Here is a 17,705-nt window from a genome sequence, read left to right as displayed (position 1 = left end):
TAAACGTTTCAGTTTCCCCATTATTTGTTTTCTCGCCTGTTCATTCGTGACAATATTTTCTCGAATGTGGACGCCATTAGTGAAGAGGCTATACTTTACGACAGAGCAGCACCGCTGCACAGCCTTTGTCGGTTGTAAAAAAAACTACCTCCTTGGAGCCGACCTCGCGCGGCAAAATCCCTGTAACGAACACAAGCTAGCTCAGTTTGAGTGAAAGTTTGTTGTCGTTTTTCTTTTCAGGAGGTCACATGCTACTCAATTTCTTCCCATCACAAGTTAGTTGTTCGAGACAATGTAACTGTTAAAGGGGGTTTAAAGAAAATTAAAAGTGGAGTGTTATAGATACTGACGTGTAATTTTGGCAGATTCAGATAAATGAGCTCCGTTTCTGCATTAATAACAGAACCAGGATAATAAGTAAGCATATTTTTCTTATATAATCGTAAAATGAATTTAAATATGATCATTTTGATATATTTCTCGTCGTTTATATAAAGCAGTTTGTTTGTAAATAATTACTGAATGTGTCTCTAAACATTTTTATTTGACCGGTTTCGATCGTAATTTTCTTATATAAATATTTTATCGTAATTTCTTAATATTCCGGGTACATGTCTTAAACCTTTCATAAAATAAGTAGAAAAAATTACTGCTACCTTCCCGCTTCCGTCTGAAATTCACGGCTGTGCAAAGTACCATAGCGAAACCTTGGCAATCTCCACGCTTCGGGCTCCGAAACTGTAATCTCCAGAAGCAACTTAACTACGACGTTCGCTCGACTTTAACGTATTTTTTTACATAAATATAAGAACAAAATATGACCCGGACCATCGTTGGACGATCTGACGTGTAAATACCCAGATGTCAGTGTCAAAAACTGCGAGTTTGCAAAAAGACAGAGAAGGCGAAGTGTGTCTTTTCGTCGAAATTTCCCGTCCTAGCCGCTCTACGCTGGCCCTCGACGACCTTTAATTCCGGGGTTGGTATATATTTGGCCCCCAGAAGCAAATGAGTTTTGAGACACGCCTGGCGTGACGTGGCCGGGACAGAGTTGGTGGTAGCTCGCTGAAAGTTCTGTGCCGCACGCAAAAGAGGTCACGATTCACACCGACACTTCGCGTCCACCTTGGGGGGCAGGTGGGTGGCGGTCGAGGGGATTGCGTTGTGGCTCACCTGCACTTTTGCTCCAGCCCCGCGACGTCTTCGGCCACTTCCAGGTCGTCCATCGGATGACTGGACATCTTGCGGATGTCGCCGGTACACGAGGCCACTTTCATCGGGTCGCATCCTGCGTTGGTCGTGGAGAACATTAGGAGCAGCGCAGGGTTAGACAGTCACGCCTTCCAAGGGGGAGTGTTCTAGGGGCGGATTCATATTTCAGGAAAGGGGTGGGGTCGGGGGGGGCGGGGGGGGGGAGGGGAGGTCTGCAAAGTAATGTGACGTTACGGACGGATGTCACGCAAAGGGCGAAGCGTTGGCCAGATTTATTTTGTCAACCTAATATTCGCCATTTCACCAAAAATATATTTTTTCCCTAACAAAAAAGAAAGTGTTGTATGTCGTTTTTATTTAATAAAACAAAATGGACGATGATCTTTATCTCCAAATTCCTCTAACGCAGGAAAAGCATCATTTAAAGGGCAATCGCTTTAATTTCTTTATAAGACATTTAAGAATCGTTTTAGGAAGCGACAAGAGCCTACTTTTTTTTTTTAATTTTTGGGAGAACTGTGTTGGGGCTTACGTTACATTACATCAATTTTCCAGCCATATTCAGACGAGAAACTGGTGTTCAGGTCACGTCCCATAAATTTCCCCCGTCAAAATTTTAGCGGGAAATGCACGGACGAACAAAATTTTGGGATTTAGAAGTTTGGCGGAAAAGACAAGAGGAGGAGTGCTTTGAGAACCATTTTATGGTTTAAAAACCTAAACTTGCATTCAAAATTCGATAAACCCGAAGGGTGTGTCGTGCGTGCGTTGCGCCTGTGTTATGTTTAGTTCTGCTTGGTTACGGGGGAGCCTGGGGTGATTTGGGACGTGTTAAACACACACGACACACTCACGCGCTGACTGGGTTTATCAGAATAAAGGAGACAAGTCTGAACTTATTCGGGAGTGGAGTGTGTGAGGAGGAGGCTTTAATTAGGTGCTTCCACGGGTTCTGTGCATACTTTACCATGTACAAAGTGTCAAAAAAAATATTTATATATATTTTTTTTACTGCAAAAATAAACTAGGCATCGCCGAAAGCTCATTCTCTGCCCAAAGGTAGCGCTAGAGGTTACAACCAGATGCCAAAGTTTCAGCCCGACCCGATACCTTATTCACAATTTATAAGTGATTTTCTGAAAAGTTCAATGGGAAAATGGCGGCCGACGGAGTTTTCGAATGCATGGGGCTCTATGGCATCAGAAACCGAAAACGGACAAAAATGGGCTCTATTTTCAAACTGAAATTTTCAGAAAAATCACAACTTTTGAATAAAACATCGGTTCGTGCTGAAACTTAGGCACCTGGTTGTGACCCCTAGAGCTACCTTTGGGCGGAAAATCAGCGTTAGGCGATGCATAGCTTATTTTTGCGGAAAAAAAAAACTGTAAGTTTCTCTTTTTTTTTTTTTTTTTGACACTTTGTAATCTTTTTGTCCACAAAAAAACCTCCAGAAAAAAAAAAGGCAGTTTTGCGCATCGTTCATTCGTCGCGCGAAGAAGTGTTTGCAAGAGTTTGTTGTCGGAGGAAGAAGCGATGCGTTCGGCGTTTGGAACGTGTACGTCTTGATAAGATAATATATATATCTAATATAAAATGAACCCACCTATATCTTAATTCTCGACATAAAGACGGAAATTAGTAAGGCTCCGCGAGGAGCCCGACTTTTTTTTACTGCGGTTCTTGAGGTGAAAACGAGTATACCGTTACATCCCTGGAGATAGCCCATTTAAAATCGAGGGCAAATCGGGTGAAAATAGGGAATGGAGTAACTTCCGGTGTGCAATAACAAGTGTCTTAAAAAAAAACTTCTTCTTTCTTGTGTTTCCTTCTTTCTTTTTTTTTTTTTTGTGTGTGTGACCGACAAAGGCTTGTGATTGTAGGTAGGAGCAAGGATCCAAACACGACTGTCCTTCTCAGTAAGCAATGGACGTTTTCAGGTAAGTTCGAACAACCATGTCCGGTGACCATTTTTAATTTTGATGGAAACAAATATTTTGCTGGCTCCATGCTAAAAACAATAAAAACAATCCTTGTTTTCGGGAAAAAAAGTGTGTCTTTGGGAAAAACATTTGTAAGCACCCTCTCAGTCACGTGCCCATTTCGCGTATCGCGCGATGTTGACATTGAGGGCGGCTTCTCCAAAAAAAATTTGTTCTGGCTACGGCTCTAGCACTATTTACTGACAAATTAGGCATAGAAAAGATTGACAAAAAGCATTAACCACCGAGTATTAGGGTCGTTATTTTGGCAAAGAATATCGCAAATACGGCATATTGAGCAATAACGCTCTGGATTAAAGTTTTTTTTTTCTCCATATCTGAAACAGCTGAATTCTTCAAACTTTGCCAGTGTGTTTCCTTGTATATAATTCATCTGTGTATGAAATATCATTGTCTGGGTTAGCGGGAGAAATTTACAAGAATTGCTCACACAGGAGCATTTAACTAAAAATGCATTATTTTCAAAATCCTTTTAAAAAATGCCATCTTTAATTTTCTTTAAACTCTCCAAAATTAACATTTATAATTATGTACTATCAAAATCCTCAAAACCATAATGCAATATTTGTGTGGCTTTGAAGTTATAAAGCGAGAAATATGGAAAAATTGACGCTGACACGGTTACCATAAATGGGGCATGCACATACCCATTCTTTATAATTTCATTATTATTAAAAACGCGTAAAACTGCTACGTGGTGGTCAGGAAAAGACAAATTGATAGCGAAGACGTGGACGGTAGTTTTGAAGGGAAAAATTGCCATACATTTTCGTACAACCGGCCCAAATATTCCCATGGGCCGGAGCGATCAAGATGCGCCACCCTGTAACATGTTCCGCGGCGCCTGTGTCAACAGCCGGCGTGTAGCGTCCCAGTCTACGCGACATAAAGGGAGCAACCGGAGCGACGTTGCAAAAAGATCAGGCTACAGCCTTGGCGGTAACACGATATAGGAGGTAAGACGCGGCAGAACCTGAACCTGCACCGCCTGTGAACGGCATTAGATCCACCGCCGCAAAAAACCGCACAACGCAAAAATCAATTGAGTCAATTGATTTTTTTTTCTATACCAAACAATCTGAGTCAGATTGTTTGGATTGGGTGTTTACAAGTAGAATCAAAAGACCATATCCGGTCGACATTTTTTTTTTTTTTTCCAAAAGATGTATTGTATTTCTTGTGCAATCCGAAAAACACATTCGAACATTTTTTTGCGGAAAATAAAATTTCTCTTGAGGTACGAAAATCACGACGTCTCTGTCGGTATACGCGCATGTTCTTGCTACTTGCGTGAAACCGTCCCTTTGGATATTTATTATAGAAAAACTGTTATCACCTTAGGTTATATATTTTTTTGTGGAGAGACTGCACATAAAATTTAAAAAAAAAAAAGTTAAACATGTCTTATCGATTGCTAAGCAGTTCAGAGCTTTATAGATCCGGACCTTAAAATTCTGGAAATTCAATTTTTGGAAGACTATTTGGACGCGTTTGTTTAATATTTGGAAGAATTGTCACTAAAATTGAAAACGATAACCTTTCTGAAGAATATACACAGAAATGTAGACAGGTTACCGATTTTGCAATAATTGGAAAATCAGTTTAAAACGAAGGCCATCTTAATTCTCCTTCCACTTTTCACAGATCAAGGCTCATTATGTGCCCTATCAGGCCCTTTAGAAATGCTTTGCAATACATTTGTATTTTTGAATTTACAGAGCGCTAAATACACAGAATTTCTGTAACGTGAGTAGAGAGAAATAGGGCGTTGCCGATTTCAAATAAGGGCAAGAAAGTTGTCGAAAAATGTAGGAAGTCTGGGAAGAGAAAGCACTGTGACAGGAGTTCGTGAAAAATTAGAATTCATACAAAAGATTACAGGTGAGTTTGAAGCACATGTCAACAATTTAAATGCAGATTTCTCGGATCAGGCGATTTCGGGACCTACCCTTCGTAGGGAGGCTGGGCTGCTGACGACCAGGTTTAAATTGATAAGGAAGAACACACATTTAAAGTGGGACAGTTGAAACCAGTTTAATGAATCAAGGCCCTGTGCGCACATTCGGCGCTTGTCGCGTGCATTCTTTCTGCCGGACGGTGACCTGAGTCGGTCACGGCGCTCTCCTGGCACTCCGAGGAGGAACATTTTTTCTCCGTTTTGCCTGTAGCGATCATTGTTCGTTTCTTCTCAGTGACCCCGCAAGCTCGCGACATCGATCTGCTTTTCGCAGCCACGAGAGACTACCTTCAAATGTATATCTTTTCTGCGTTTACTGATCTTGCTAAAACAGCTGTGGCTGCGAAATGTCGGACCGCGTACACTAACGTGACAAAATTGAATTCCACGCACAACAGAAACAGAGTCCCACTTCTTTGCTTTCATGTCCCTGAACGCTTGGACGTCAGCTTTCGGGAGGTGGTTTGGTTTCACGTTTGGCAGTTTAGTGTTCAGTGGGCAACCATCTCTGACGCCGACTCAGTCACCGACGTGGTGGGCCGTCGGAGGTTGTACAACGCTGCCTGGTGCTTGACACGACCCCCGATTTCATCAAAGGCACTTTTGCCATGTCCAGTTCCGGAAAAAATACACTTCGCTGACGTGTATACTTGTTGCTCTGCAGGTTGTGTTGTTGGTATTTGTTCTTGAAGTGGCTTTCTGCACTATCACCGACGTAGGTCACATGAGCATACCAAAATTGGATTTCACGATTCTCCAAATTGTTGTCATATAAATTGAGTTACAAACAATCTCAATCGATCGCAATTTTTTTTTTTTTTTTTTTTTGCTTTTTTTGCGTTGTGCGGTTTTCCAAGGCGGCGGATCTATTGTCGCTCACGGGTGGCGCAGGTTCAGGTTCTGCCGCGTCTTACCTCCTCTATCATGTTACCGCCAAGGTTTTAGGCTGGTCTGTTTGCAAAGTCGCTCCGGTTGCTCCCTTTATGTCGCAGGGACGGAGACGCTATACGCCGGCTATTGAAACAGGCGCCGCGAAGCATGTTACAGAGAGGCACCTCTCGATCGCTCCGACCCTGGGCATTTTTGGGTCGGTTGTATGAAAATGTATTGGGAATTTTCCTCTTCAAAACTACCATCCACCTCTGTGCTGTCAGTTTGTATTTTCCTGACCACCACGTAGCCTTTTTACGCTTTTTAATAATATTGAAATTATGAAGAATGGATATGTGCACGCCTCATTTATGACAACCGCATTAGCGTCGATTTGGCCATGTTCCTCGCTTTATAACTTCAAAGCCACACAAATATTGCATTATGTTTTTTGCAGGTTCTGTTAGAACATATTATAAATATTAATTTCGGAGAGTTTAAAAAAAATTAAAGATGGCCTTTTTTTATGATTTTCAAAATAATGCATTTTAATTAAATGCCCCTGTGTGAGCAATTCTTGTAAATTTCTAAATAAACCTAACCCGGACAACGATATTTCATACACAGATGAACTATATACAGAGCAATACACTGGCAACTTTTGAAGATTTTAGCTTTTAAAGATACGGAGAAAAAAATCTTTAATCCAGAGCATTATTGCGCAATGTGCTGTATTTGCGATTTTGTTTATCAAAATAACGACCATAATACTCGGTAATTAATACTTTTTGTTAATCCTTTCTATGCCTAATTTTTCAGTAAATAGTGCTAGACCCGTAGCCAGAACGATTTTTTTTTAGGGAAGCCGCCCGAAATGCCAGCATCGCGCGATACGCAAAACGCGCACCTGACTGAAAGGGTGCTTACCTGTTGTTTTCCGAAATACTTTTTTTTGTTTGTTTGTTTCTTTCAAAACCCGGATTGGTTTTATTTTTTGGGGCATGGAGCCAGCAAAATATTTTTTTTTCATCAAAATTAAAAATGGTCACCGGACATGGTTGTTCATTCTTATCTGAAAACGCCCCAATGTCTTTTGTAGACTCATTGTCATTCACACTTTATATGCTTGAAGCATTCATTTCTTCATTGTAATTACAAAAATGATAAACGTGGTGCAGTTGATGATATTATTGAGATTGGTAAGGTCTATAATGTGTGTAAAAGCAAATGGGTGCAGGACTGCACCTATTTTCTTCGTAAATATGCAACAATCGGAGTAGAGTGTTCGTAAGTTTATCTCAAGGAAGGAAACCAGGGCAACAATGGTGTCATCAATTATTCTCCAAGAAAGTGGGACAAAGAATTTTTTTCAAACTGTCAATAAAATTCTGGGAAAAAAATGTAAATTCAAACCCTTAGTGAGCTAAAAATGAGCGTCTTCATCGTGCTTTGTCCACGACAAAAAAAAAATAAAAAATAAGAACAATCCATCTAGCAGCATTGAAGCCTGGGATGAAAACCTGCCAGTCGCAGAATTTGTAATCGTCCGCCACGAATGTAAAAACATGCTATAGAAGATTTAAAAAAAAAAACACAAAATGAAAAGATCGTAGCAAAACAGGAAGCTGAACGAGAGCCCATTCAGTTCGGAGAAGCGGCGGCGGCATCGGGAGAGTCCTCACTTTGGATTGCGTCGGGCTTCCGTTAGATGCAGACACGAAACTTCTCGCCGCGAATCGTCGTGTAAACCCGACGAGATAGCGGAGACTGCCGTCTCTGTTGTCTTAGCTAATCCGGTATCTCGGTGGGTCGGTGGCAGCCCTCTGCCTCAGCTCAGCGCGGAAGCGTAGACAGCGCGATGCGCATGCGTTTTCTTGAATGTGGGGCGGATTTAAAACTTCTCTGGGAACAGAGAGCCTCGAGCTGCTAATGCTCTTGGACTGCGAGGAGGCCCTCGTGGTAACTAAAGTAATCGCGAGGGAAGAGGGTTTATCGCAACCGCTAATCTATCTGTTAGCTATTGTGGTGTGTCTTGACATCTTACGCCCGCTGCGTTATCCGTTGCTGCCAACGTAGCTCAATTAAAGGGAGGCTGAATATTTTCTTGGAAAAAAAAACGATTTAGAGGTGAATTATCTAACTCGTAACCAGTCTAGCGCTGTCAATAATTCTCTAAAAAAAATGCGAAAATTTATTTGGTTTTCTTTTAATTTTCGTGGGCTGTTAAAAAATGTTTTCCTTTTCAGTTTTTTTCTTCTTTTTTTTAGGAACAAAGACGTACGGGCTGAATTTCAAGAGATAGACACGTGTGTCATGTGCCATAGTGAGAGTGAGGCACTAGAACATTCGCCCTGCCCCCTCCCTGAAGAGGTAACGGACGTGGCGGGGCCGCTGGGTTTTGTTAGGGAGTTTTCGTAGATCGTTTTCGCCGTCCCGCAAGCCCCTCCGCAACCCGCTACGATAGCGGGAACTCCACAGTCAAGGCTATCGACGCGCAGGCGCAGTAGCAACTTCTTCGTTGCGGAACGCTTAGCGGAGGAGGCAGCGCGGTCTACGAAAACTCCCTGTTGGCGAGAATGGAAGAATGGAGGAGAAAAGGATTACAGTCACAAGGAGTAGATTAGAAGATTGGTGGAAATTATCCAGGGAAAATTGAATGATCTAAAACTAACCAGCACAGGGGACAGGCGGGGCCGAGAGAAAAATTGGGACTCCACCCCCCCCCCTTTCCCCCCGTTGCTCCGACCCAAGGTTTCAGCCCTGTTTCCCAATGGGTCCAGTGTTGGGTTAGCGTCGAACAAGTTTGGCCAAAGGAAAACTGGCGACTCTCTCGCCTCCCCCCCCCCCCTAAAAAAAAACAAAAAAACAAGCGCTGTTTTTTTAGAGCGCAGCTCTTAGGGGCCCGTTCCCGGCTTGAGCGGCGTCGGCGTAACCAAGGTCATCCCAAGGTCACGTGGCCCCCAAGGTCATCCCAAGGTCACGTGACCCCCAAGGTCACGTGACACCCAAAGTCACGTGACCCCCCTGAAGTCACGTGACCCCCGAGGTCACGTGACACCCCCCAGGTCACGTGACCACCCCCAGGGTCACGTGACCCCGCCGAGGTCACGTGACCTCCCCGATGACATCGATGACGTCACCGGCATCCGCATCGTCATCGTCATCATCACTGATGACGTCATCAGTGACGTCACTGATGACGTCATCAGTGATGATGACGATGACGATGCGGATGCCGGTGACGTCACTGATGACGTCATCAGTGATGATGACGATGACGATACGGATGCCGGTGACGTCATTAGTGACGTCACTGGTGACGTCATCAGTGATGATGACGATGCGGATGCCGGTGAGGTCATCAGTGACGTCACTGATGACGTCATCAGTGATGATGACGATGCGGATGCCGGTGACGTCATCAGTTACGATGACGTCATTGGGGAGGTCACGTGACCTCGGCGGGGGTCACGTGACCTGGGGGTGTCACGTGACTTCGGGGGGCATCCGCATCGTCATCGTCATCATCACAGATGACGTCATCAGTGACGTCACTGATGACGTCACCGACATCCGCATCGTCATCATCGCTGATGACGTCATCGGAGTCCGCATCGTCATCGTCACTGATGACGTCATCAGTGACGTCACTGATGACATCATCGGCATGGTCACGTGACTCCCCAAGGTCACGTGACCCCCCCCAGGTCACTTCACCCCCCAGTACCCTTCCCTCCTCCTCCTCAAGAGCTGCGCTCTAATTCGGTGTTACAGGGAGTTGTAAACGGCTTTCACTTTTTTTCTATACATTAAAGGTCATCTTGGCGGTATCGCACACTGCCTGGTGATAGTAATAAAAACGCAGAGGGCTAGGGTGCCTATAAAGGCACCCTACAGAGGGGCACCTCTATTTATTCGTCCGTTTCAGACACCAGATGGCGCGCGGCTCGTTACATGGTTGAACGCGCGACTTCTGGATGGCGCCAGTATCTAAGTGTGAAAAGGCCCGCGTTATCCTCTGCGTGAAATAGATTCCCGGAACGTGTCGTGTGACGCTGTTCTCCGGCGGAGGAAGTTTCTCCCTCTCTCGCGCGCGCTTGGCCGAGTCCGGCCTCTGCGCTGTGTGATGCAGTAAGTGGCGCTCGTTCCTGTGCGGAGGTACGAATAAAAATGTCGGTTCTTATCTCAAGTGACTAGGGTGACCACCCGTCCCGCGACTCGCGGGACTGTCCCGCATTGAGGGCTCGTGTCCCGCTTCCCGCCCGAGAAAGTCCCAAATCTACAAAATGTCCCGTATTTCACACTTTCGTAAAATTCCCTCCGCAACTCGCGCTGCCGCCGAAGAATGAGGCACGGGGAAGTGCGGAGGTCGCTAGTAATTGTGTGAATCGAAATGGTACGTCGTGATCTACGATCTATCCAAGCATTGCGGGAAGCGACCGTCGTTCTTGCAAGAAAACTGACGCGCATGCGCCGTTGTGCCTCTCCCTTTGGTGGGAAAATATTGTACGAAACAATTCTCGCCAAAAGTTTAAATATAAAATATTGTAATTATTTTCAAATTGCCGTGCCAATGCGAAAGGTGCGCTGTAGATTACTTCTTTTTTTTAGTGAAGGCAGCCACACATGCAACGGTCGAACAATAACATGTTTAAAAATCTGTGTAGCACCATGCTAATGCGAAAGTTTTGCTGTAAATTTCTTTTTCATTTTTTTTTTGTGAAGGCAGCCACACATGCAAAAGCCGAAAAAGAACATTATGTTAAAAATTTGCGTAGGACCATGTTGATAGAAGTAAGCGTGGACAGGAAATAATAAGCAGAAAAATATTTACTGTTTCTTATTTCCATTTGATGCATTGAGTTCTGGTACAGTCGATTTTTATGTTTTCAACTTCGGCACATGTAATACCATCTTTTGCATTCAAAATAATCTATTACTGGTAGTGAAAATTTTTTGAGCCTAATTGCTGCAATAAAATTAGCAGGTGTATAAACAGTACGGGATAAGAAATGTGTTAACAGAGCCTTGGTTCGTTGTGTGCGTCTTAATACCCCCCCCCCTTTCCCCCTCTGTTCCGCGTGTCCCGCATTTCACTAGCGGGAAGGTGGTCACCCTACAAGTGACGTACAGTACCGCCTTATCGAAATCGTATACACTTTGCGGCGAGCGATTGAGAGCCATGTTAGAATTTTGTTTTGGCCAGCACTACACGTTGAATGAAGACCTCGGGCGGCGACGTCAATATGTGTTGCTCCCCAAAATGTGTCCAAGGTGCACAGTGACCATTAGAAATGGTATTGAAGGCGCGCGACCGTCGGTTAATAAATTGCGTGCGTTAGATTCACTTATTCAGTCTACTCATTTTTGTCAATGCCTTTTATCTGTTTCGACAAATGACATGGTCGAGTTTATGGATAACCCTAGGTAGCTGAACCTACGGAGTATGCGGGATTTAGATACATTTGCTTCGTTTATGTAAATTAATAACTGTTTTCTCTTTTCCGTACTCGGTGCTATGCAAAAATTGCTGAGATGTTATGGTAGTGTTGTGGTGGCGGCGTTTTGCACGCTGACTCGCTATTGCATTCGCTGTGCACAGTATCTGTCAAAATGGAATGTGACAAATCGTATTTCCATCGATATGATAGATTTACTTTGCTTCAGTGTTAATTATATTTTCCTGATTTAAACTGGTCCGTCCCTAATCTGAGCCTAAGTTCAAATTCGAGAATGCAGACGGACTTGGCGTCGTAACAGTCGTAATGCGCAGAAAGAAATTAGTACAAGGAAAGAAAAACAAAAGGATACAAGGCGGCTCGGTGTTATAGGAGTAACGAGTGTACGAAGGATGCCATCGTACGTTTTTTTCTTGTTGAAAGGTCCGTATCGCTGTGAAACGCTCAACGTACCAGCGAAGACAACGAGCTGGCGTGAAATTTCATCGAGCGGAAAACGAGCTACACTTTTGTCACGCGCTTTCATTTCGATATGGTGCAAAATGTGCGCGAAAGAGCAACAGGTAAGGGGGCAAAATTTAGATGTTTGGTGTGGAACACCGTAAGACTCAGCCGTGTTGTGGGGCATCTCTCGCGAGTCAATACGTTAAAGGTATTGCGCGTCGAACTGTACGTGTAAGTTATCCATTTGAGCGAAACCTTGAATTCGCAAAACTATTGTGCGTTAGAAATATGAATCGTGTTAATCAGCTATAACTATATATACCCTATCTCACCAGTTGCGCGCAGCACTTGCAAGTCACGAGCGAGAAATAAATGAAAGTTGATTTTGTAGGACAATCGCGACGTGAAGACCCATAAAAGAGAGTCCCGATAAGAAGAGAGTTCCCTCTTCCCCTTCTCTTCAAGTGCTTGGGTTACGCTCTCAATCCTGCACCTTTGGTAACACTGCGCCAACCCAAAATCGCCTTCGTCCCAGAAAAATACGGTGGCCTTCTGCATCGAGGGGTGCTACGCGAGAGCGAGCGGCGTGTCACGGGAACGAAGGCGAGGTGCTCCGGGCTTTGAAAATGCTCCTGATCACAAAAACAACAAACTTTTTTTTTCTAGGCTAGATGGCGCAAGCTACCGACAGTTATGAAGAACACGGCTGTCAGCATTCATCTATCTGTCCATCTGACATCGACCATTGGACATCATTGGACATCGACCAAGTTAGCGATTAGGGGTGTCACGAACTTTTGTCGACAAGATTTTTAGGTCGAACTTTCGGGGTTCAACTGGGTCGAACCGGTCGACGAACCTTCGACCTTCTCACCAGATTCGACCGGTTCGACTTTGTGGACAGTGTGGCCAGACCTTGATATAAGCATGTCTATAGTTGAACGTGAGCGCGTTGGTTCTGATAACTTGTTACAGAAAGAATAAACAGAAAGGGCGGACAAGGACGGACAAAGATATCCGTCCTTGTCCGTCCTTTCTGTTTATTCTTTCTGTAACAAAGCATGTCTAAGTTTGGGGAATTTTCTTTTTTATGGAAAGGGTTATTTTATTTTATGAAGAGTTGCAATTAAAATAAACCAACTGTAATCACTAAAGAAGTTAGTAACTTAATTTTTCGTACTGTATTGACTGAAATAACCAATCAGCGCTGCCCTTAATTCATCCCTTAGCCATCACCATCCAATCCAAAGCCAACTGGCCAGCATGTCGCGCATGCGCACACGAGTCGAACCTCAAAACAAGGTTCGTCGAACCTAGTCGAACTCGAACCTCGGCCGGTTCGCGACACCCTCTGATCTCTATTGTAGTAGGCTGGATCGCGGATCGGGAGCCCGTCAATGTCGCCACCGGCGGCCATTGCTTGACACCAGGCAATACACGCAAGTCTATGGGAGAAACGCACAAAAGTAAGCATATTGAAGCATGCACGCTGTGCTCGGAGGCGAGTATTTTATGGTGTGCTCCGATCCTTATGTCGGGTGTTCGGAGATCGAATCGGTATTTGTCAAACGTTCGAAAGACGATTAAAAAAATCAAACGTACCGGAGCACCTACGGCTGAGCTGGCAAGCTTGCTCTCGTAGTAGAGTAAATAAAGGAACTTGCCGTCAATAAGACCGTCCTTAGGGAAGCCCAGAAGTTAATGAATGACAAAGAAGTTCCACCTCAACAGCGGCTTTCCGGGAGTGAGCGAATTCCGCGTAGCAAAGCCTTCGAGCTTGTCGTCTGCTAAACCCAACTCAACGAAACCGCCACCGACTCCGCGGTAACTCTAGGTAACTCTCGCCTCATTGGGCTGCACTACAGCGGAGTCACTCTCGACCACAAAATATTTATTTTTAAGAATTGCGAGGGCTGTCAGCTTTAATGTTTGTACGCAAGGTATTTGACGGGCTTATCGAAAAGCATCCAGAAATTTTCAGTGCCAACAACAGCTTGGAAACGGGGGAAACGGCACTTTTTCTCGTTCTTCCCATAGAGTCGCATGCATTGGCTGGTGTCAATCAATGGCCGCCGGTGGCGACACTCGGCCCCAGCTGCCGAGGCCGCGGTGCGCGATCCAGCCTACTACAATAGAGATCAGTGGTGACACCCCTATTAGCGAGGAGTATTTAGGGAGCCTACAAGTATGTAGGCTCCCTAGGAGTGTTCTGGGAGTGTTGGACGTGTGGTGCCACCTCTCGGTAGACGCAGAGAGCAGGCGACCAGGTCGTCTGCTTTCGCCCGAGTGCGGTCTGCTCCCTGCGCCCATCGCGAGATGGCACCAGAAGCCCAATTCTCGTAAAAGTTCTCGCAGAGCCCCGAGTTCTCGCAAACTCAGTCGTCTGCGCAAACGTCCGCCGTTTTCGTCGGTCTCATTCATTCCTCACAGAAAGAGAGCTACTCCTTGAAATTTACCCAAGATAAAACGCACCACAAAAGTACACCTTCCTTAAAAATTTAAGATCGCGCATTTCTGAATTTTTAAATGTCATTCAAAAACGACGATGGCGATGTTGACTCCCGTTTCATAGAGTTAGTTTATTGTCCTCCCAAAAAGTTACTGGGACTGAAACTGCAAATAAATTAGAAACAAATGACTGGCAATTTCGAAACCTTTTTAACCCTTTTATTTTTTCATTGAGTGGGAACAAACGAAGGGGTCCTCCTTCGCGATGCTCGATGTTCAAGGCCATCGAGCAGACATGTACGTAAGCGTTACTAATAACGAGTAACATCTACGTAGTTACTTTTTTCGGTAATGAGTAACGTATTTCGCTAATTCCTCAGAAAAAGAACTAGTAACGTGCCTAGTTAATTTTAAGGCCAAGTAACAAGTAAATGCATCTCGTTACTTTTGAGAAGTAACGCGTAAAACAACGTTTAAACAGACTCGTTTTAATTCTTCGATCAATCAATCAATGTATTTTATTAAGACAACATGAAAAAAAAAGTTGTTTGGGGTACCGTTACAAAAGGCATGGATATACCGTCAAATGTAGCGGAAAAAATTCCCCACCTGATTTAGCGGAAAAATTCCCCGCTTGATTTAGCGGGAAAATTTCCCGCTAAATTTGGCGGAAAAAAATTTCCCGCTAAATTTAGCAGAAGACGTTCCCCGCTAAATTTAGCGTAAAAAATTTCCCGCTAAATTTAGCAGAATACGTTCCCCGCTAAATTTAGCATAAAAACTTCCCCGTTAAATTTAGCAAAAAAAGAAATTTCCCGCTAAACTTAGCGGGAAGAATTCCCCGCTAAATTTAACGGCAAAATTTTCCTGCTAAATCTAGCAGAAAAATTCCTAAATTTAGTGGAAAAGTTTCCGCGCTAAATTTAGAAAAAATTCCGCCCTAAATTTAGCTGAAAAAATTCCCCGCTAAATTTAGCAGAAAAGATTTCCCACAAAATTTGGCGGAAACATTTCCCTGTTAAATTTAGCGGAAAAATTCCCTTTATGTCTGGGTCCCATCCGCCAGCGCTGCATTTGGGGCGGGGAAACTGAGCGCTTGGCTTTGCGTACCTTATTTTTGCGCTGAAAAGATATGAACATCGATTAATTGTTTCTCAAACACCCGGTACTTATTTGTTCCTTTGTTTTGAGGTTTTGTTGGGAAAAGGGTTGTATGGTCATATATACACGTGTGTAGGCACGTCCGATTGACGCAGATCGCCGTATTTCTTAATCATTTTATTTGTCACGATTACGCCCCAGTTAAAGCTTCTACACTAAGAAAACCACATTTTATTTATTTATTTATTTATTTATTTGTTTATTGTACTCTCAGGGCCGAAGCATTACGGAGGAGCTTTGGAAACAAAAGTACAAACGTAATAAACAATGCACTCTGAAAAAAGCCCATGAATTTACTTTCCCGAACAACACTTAAATAGCCAATCACCGCAACTCACGGAGGCAGCTCAGCGAATCACAATGCCGAAACAAATGATTAGACCAAAAGACGCAGTCTGAGTTGTGACACTGAGCAATGCAAAACGTCACGCTTGTATTGTTTAGTGTCACAACTCAGACTGCATTTTTTATATATATAATCATATGTTTCGACATCGACATTCGCTGAGCTGCCTCCGTGAGTTATGGTGACTGGCTTTCCAAGTGTTCTGCGGAAAAGTAGGCGCACGGTTTTTTTTTTTTTTTTTTTTTTTTTTTTTTAGAGTGTGGTTAGCACGGCTCAATACATTATTAAAAACTTGTTAGTGTGAAACGGGCCAAATCTGCGATGGTCGCAATGGATGGGGGAAGGCAGTTTCATTCGCGAGGCGTTCTAGAGATGAAAGATAAAAAAATGTAATTAGACTGACAAGTGGATGTGCCAAATTTGTAGATGTGGTCGAAGCGAGACGAGACATAGACTGGTTCATTTATTAGTCGTTCTTGCTGTTTGTTTGTTTTTTAGGCTACGATTATCACAATATACTTTATGAAATTAACGCAAACAAAAGATCGTGCGGCGAATTGCTGGAGCAAGCAGTGAAAGACTAGATTCAATAAATGTTGCACTTGATGTACGATGATAGTTTTACAGTATGAAGCATGCTGAACGTTTTTGTACGGCTTCAAGTGAAGATATGCAACTTTCAATGCCAGGGTCCCAGACTGGACTTGCAGATTCCAGTTTTGATCGAACTAATGTTTTATAAAGAAGCAGTTTTAATGAAGATGGAGTCTGCGAAAAGTTACTTGTCGGGCAACCAAGCGTGCGGTTTGCGTTGTTAATAACGTAATTGGTGTGAGTTTTTCAGGACAGGTCTGAAGATATATATACACCTAAATATTTGTAAGACGGAATGTAACTACGCCCTTAGGCCGTCGATCACATGCCGTCCTACTTACTTGAAGTCTAAACCAACTCGTCGAGGGCCAACTCATCGGCAGCCCATTCGTCGAAGGCAACTCGTCGAAGGGGAACTCGTGGAAGAGGAAAATTGGTCGTCGCTTTTTCAGGGCCAAAATATATTATTTTTGTCCCAATATTTTAAAGAAAATACTGTCCTATGGTAATCCGTAAAACCGCTGCACGGTAATTGACCTCTAGTGTGCTCTTTCTTGTGGAAGATAACAACTTGCAGTTTTCCTTGTGCAGTGGGGGGCGGTCACTACGTCGCGCATGTACCACTGGAGCTCGTGTTAACCTACTCGGCCCACCCATTCACGCCGCTTCGCGGTGAAAGTCTGTGGCGGCTTATTAGAAAAATCAATAAAGAAAAGGAACACGAGAACGATCCCGAGATGACACATTTCTCAACTTGTCTCAACGTTCTGCCCTGATTTTTCTTTCGGTCTTATAAGTTATAACCTAGCAAGAGCGCTGTCCGTTGTCCAAACACGAAGCAAAAAAAGGTAAAAAGATAACAACAATTTACGAACTTTTACCTCGGACCGTCATTCAACCCATTCGACGAACCGCCCTTCGACAGATTTCGTTGTAGGGCAAGTTGCCCTTCGACGAATTGTCTTATAGCTCGCAAGTGTCGCCATTGCTGGGTACTGACGGCTCAGTTTGTTTCTTCGAACTACAACTTGTGCGATGCGAAACCAACACGGACACTCCGAACGCTTGCGGCGCATAAAATACTGGCATGTCCGCGGATGACGTCAGATGCAAGTTGACCGTCGACGAGTCGGCTTTCGACGAGTTGGCCAATTCCCGTTTACATATGCGGAGGGCAAGTTGTCTGCTTTTTGTGCATGTGTGTGTGTAGG

The 17,705-nt window shown here is 43.9% G+C and overlaps 1 protein-coding gene across 1 annotated transcript in view; it reads left to right on the top strand.

Moving 5' to 3' along the window:
- Positions 1-17,705, top strand: part of LOC115318379 (serine/threonine-protein kinase mTOR) — a 164,453-nt gene that overhangs the window by 7,747 nt on the left and 139,001 nt on the right. The window lies entirely within an intron of this gene.

This window comes from Ixodes scapularis, unplaced genomic scaffold (genome assembly GCF_016920785.2).
Source record: "Ixodes scapularis isolate PalLabHiFi unplaced genomic scaffold, ASM1692078v2 PGA_scaffold1__304_contigs__length_218370807, whole genome shotgun sequence".
In the NCBI taxonomy this organism is placed as follows: Eukaryota; Metazoa; Arthropoda; class Arachnida; order Ixodida; family Ixodidae; genus Ixodes; species Ixodes scapularis.
The sequence above is the reverse complement of the archived record's forward strand: the minus strand, read 5'-3'. Positions and strand labels throughout refer to the sequence as shown.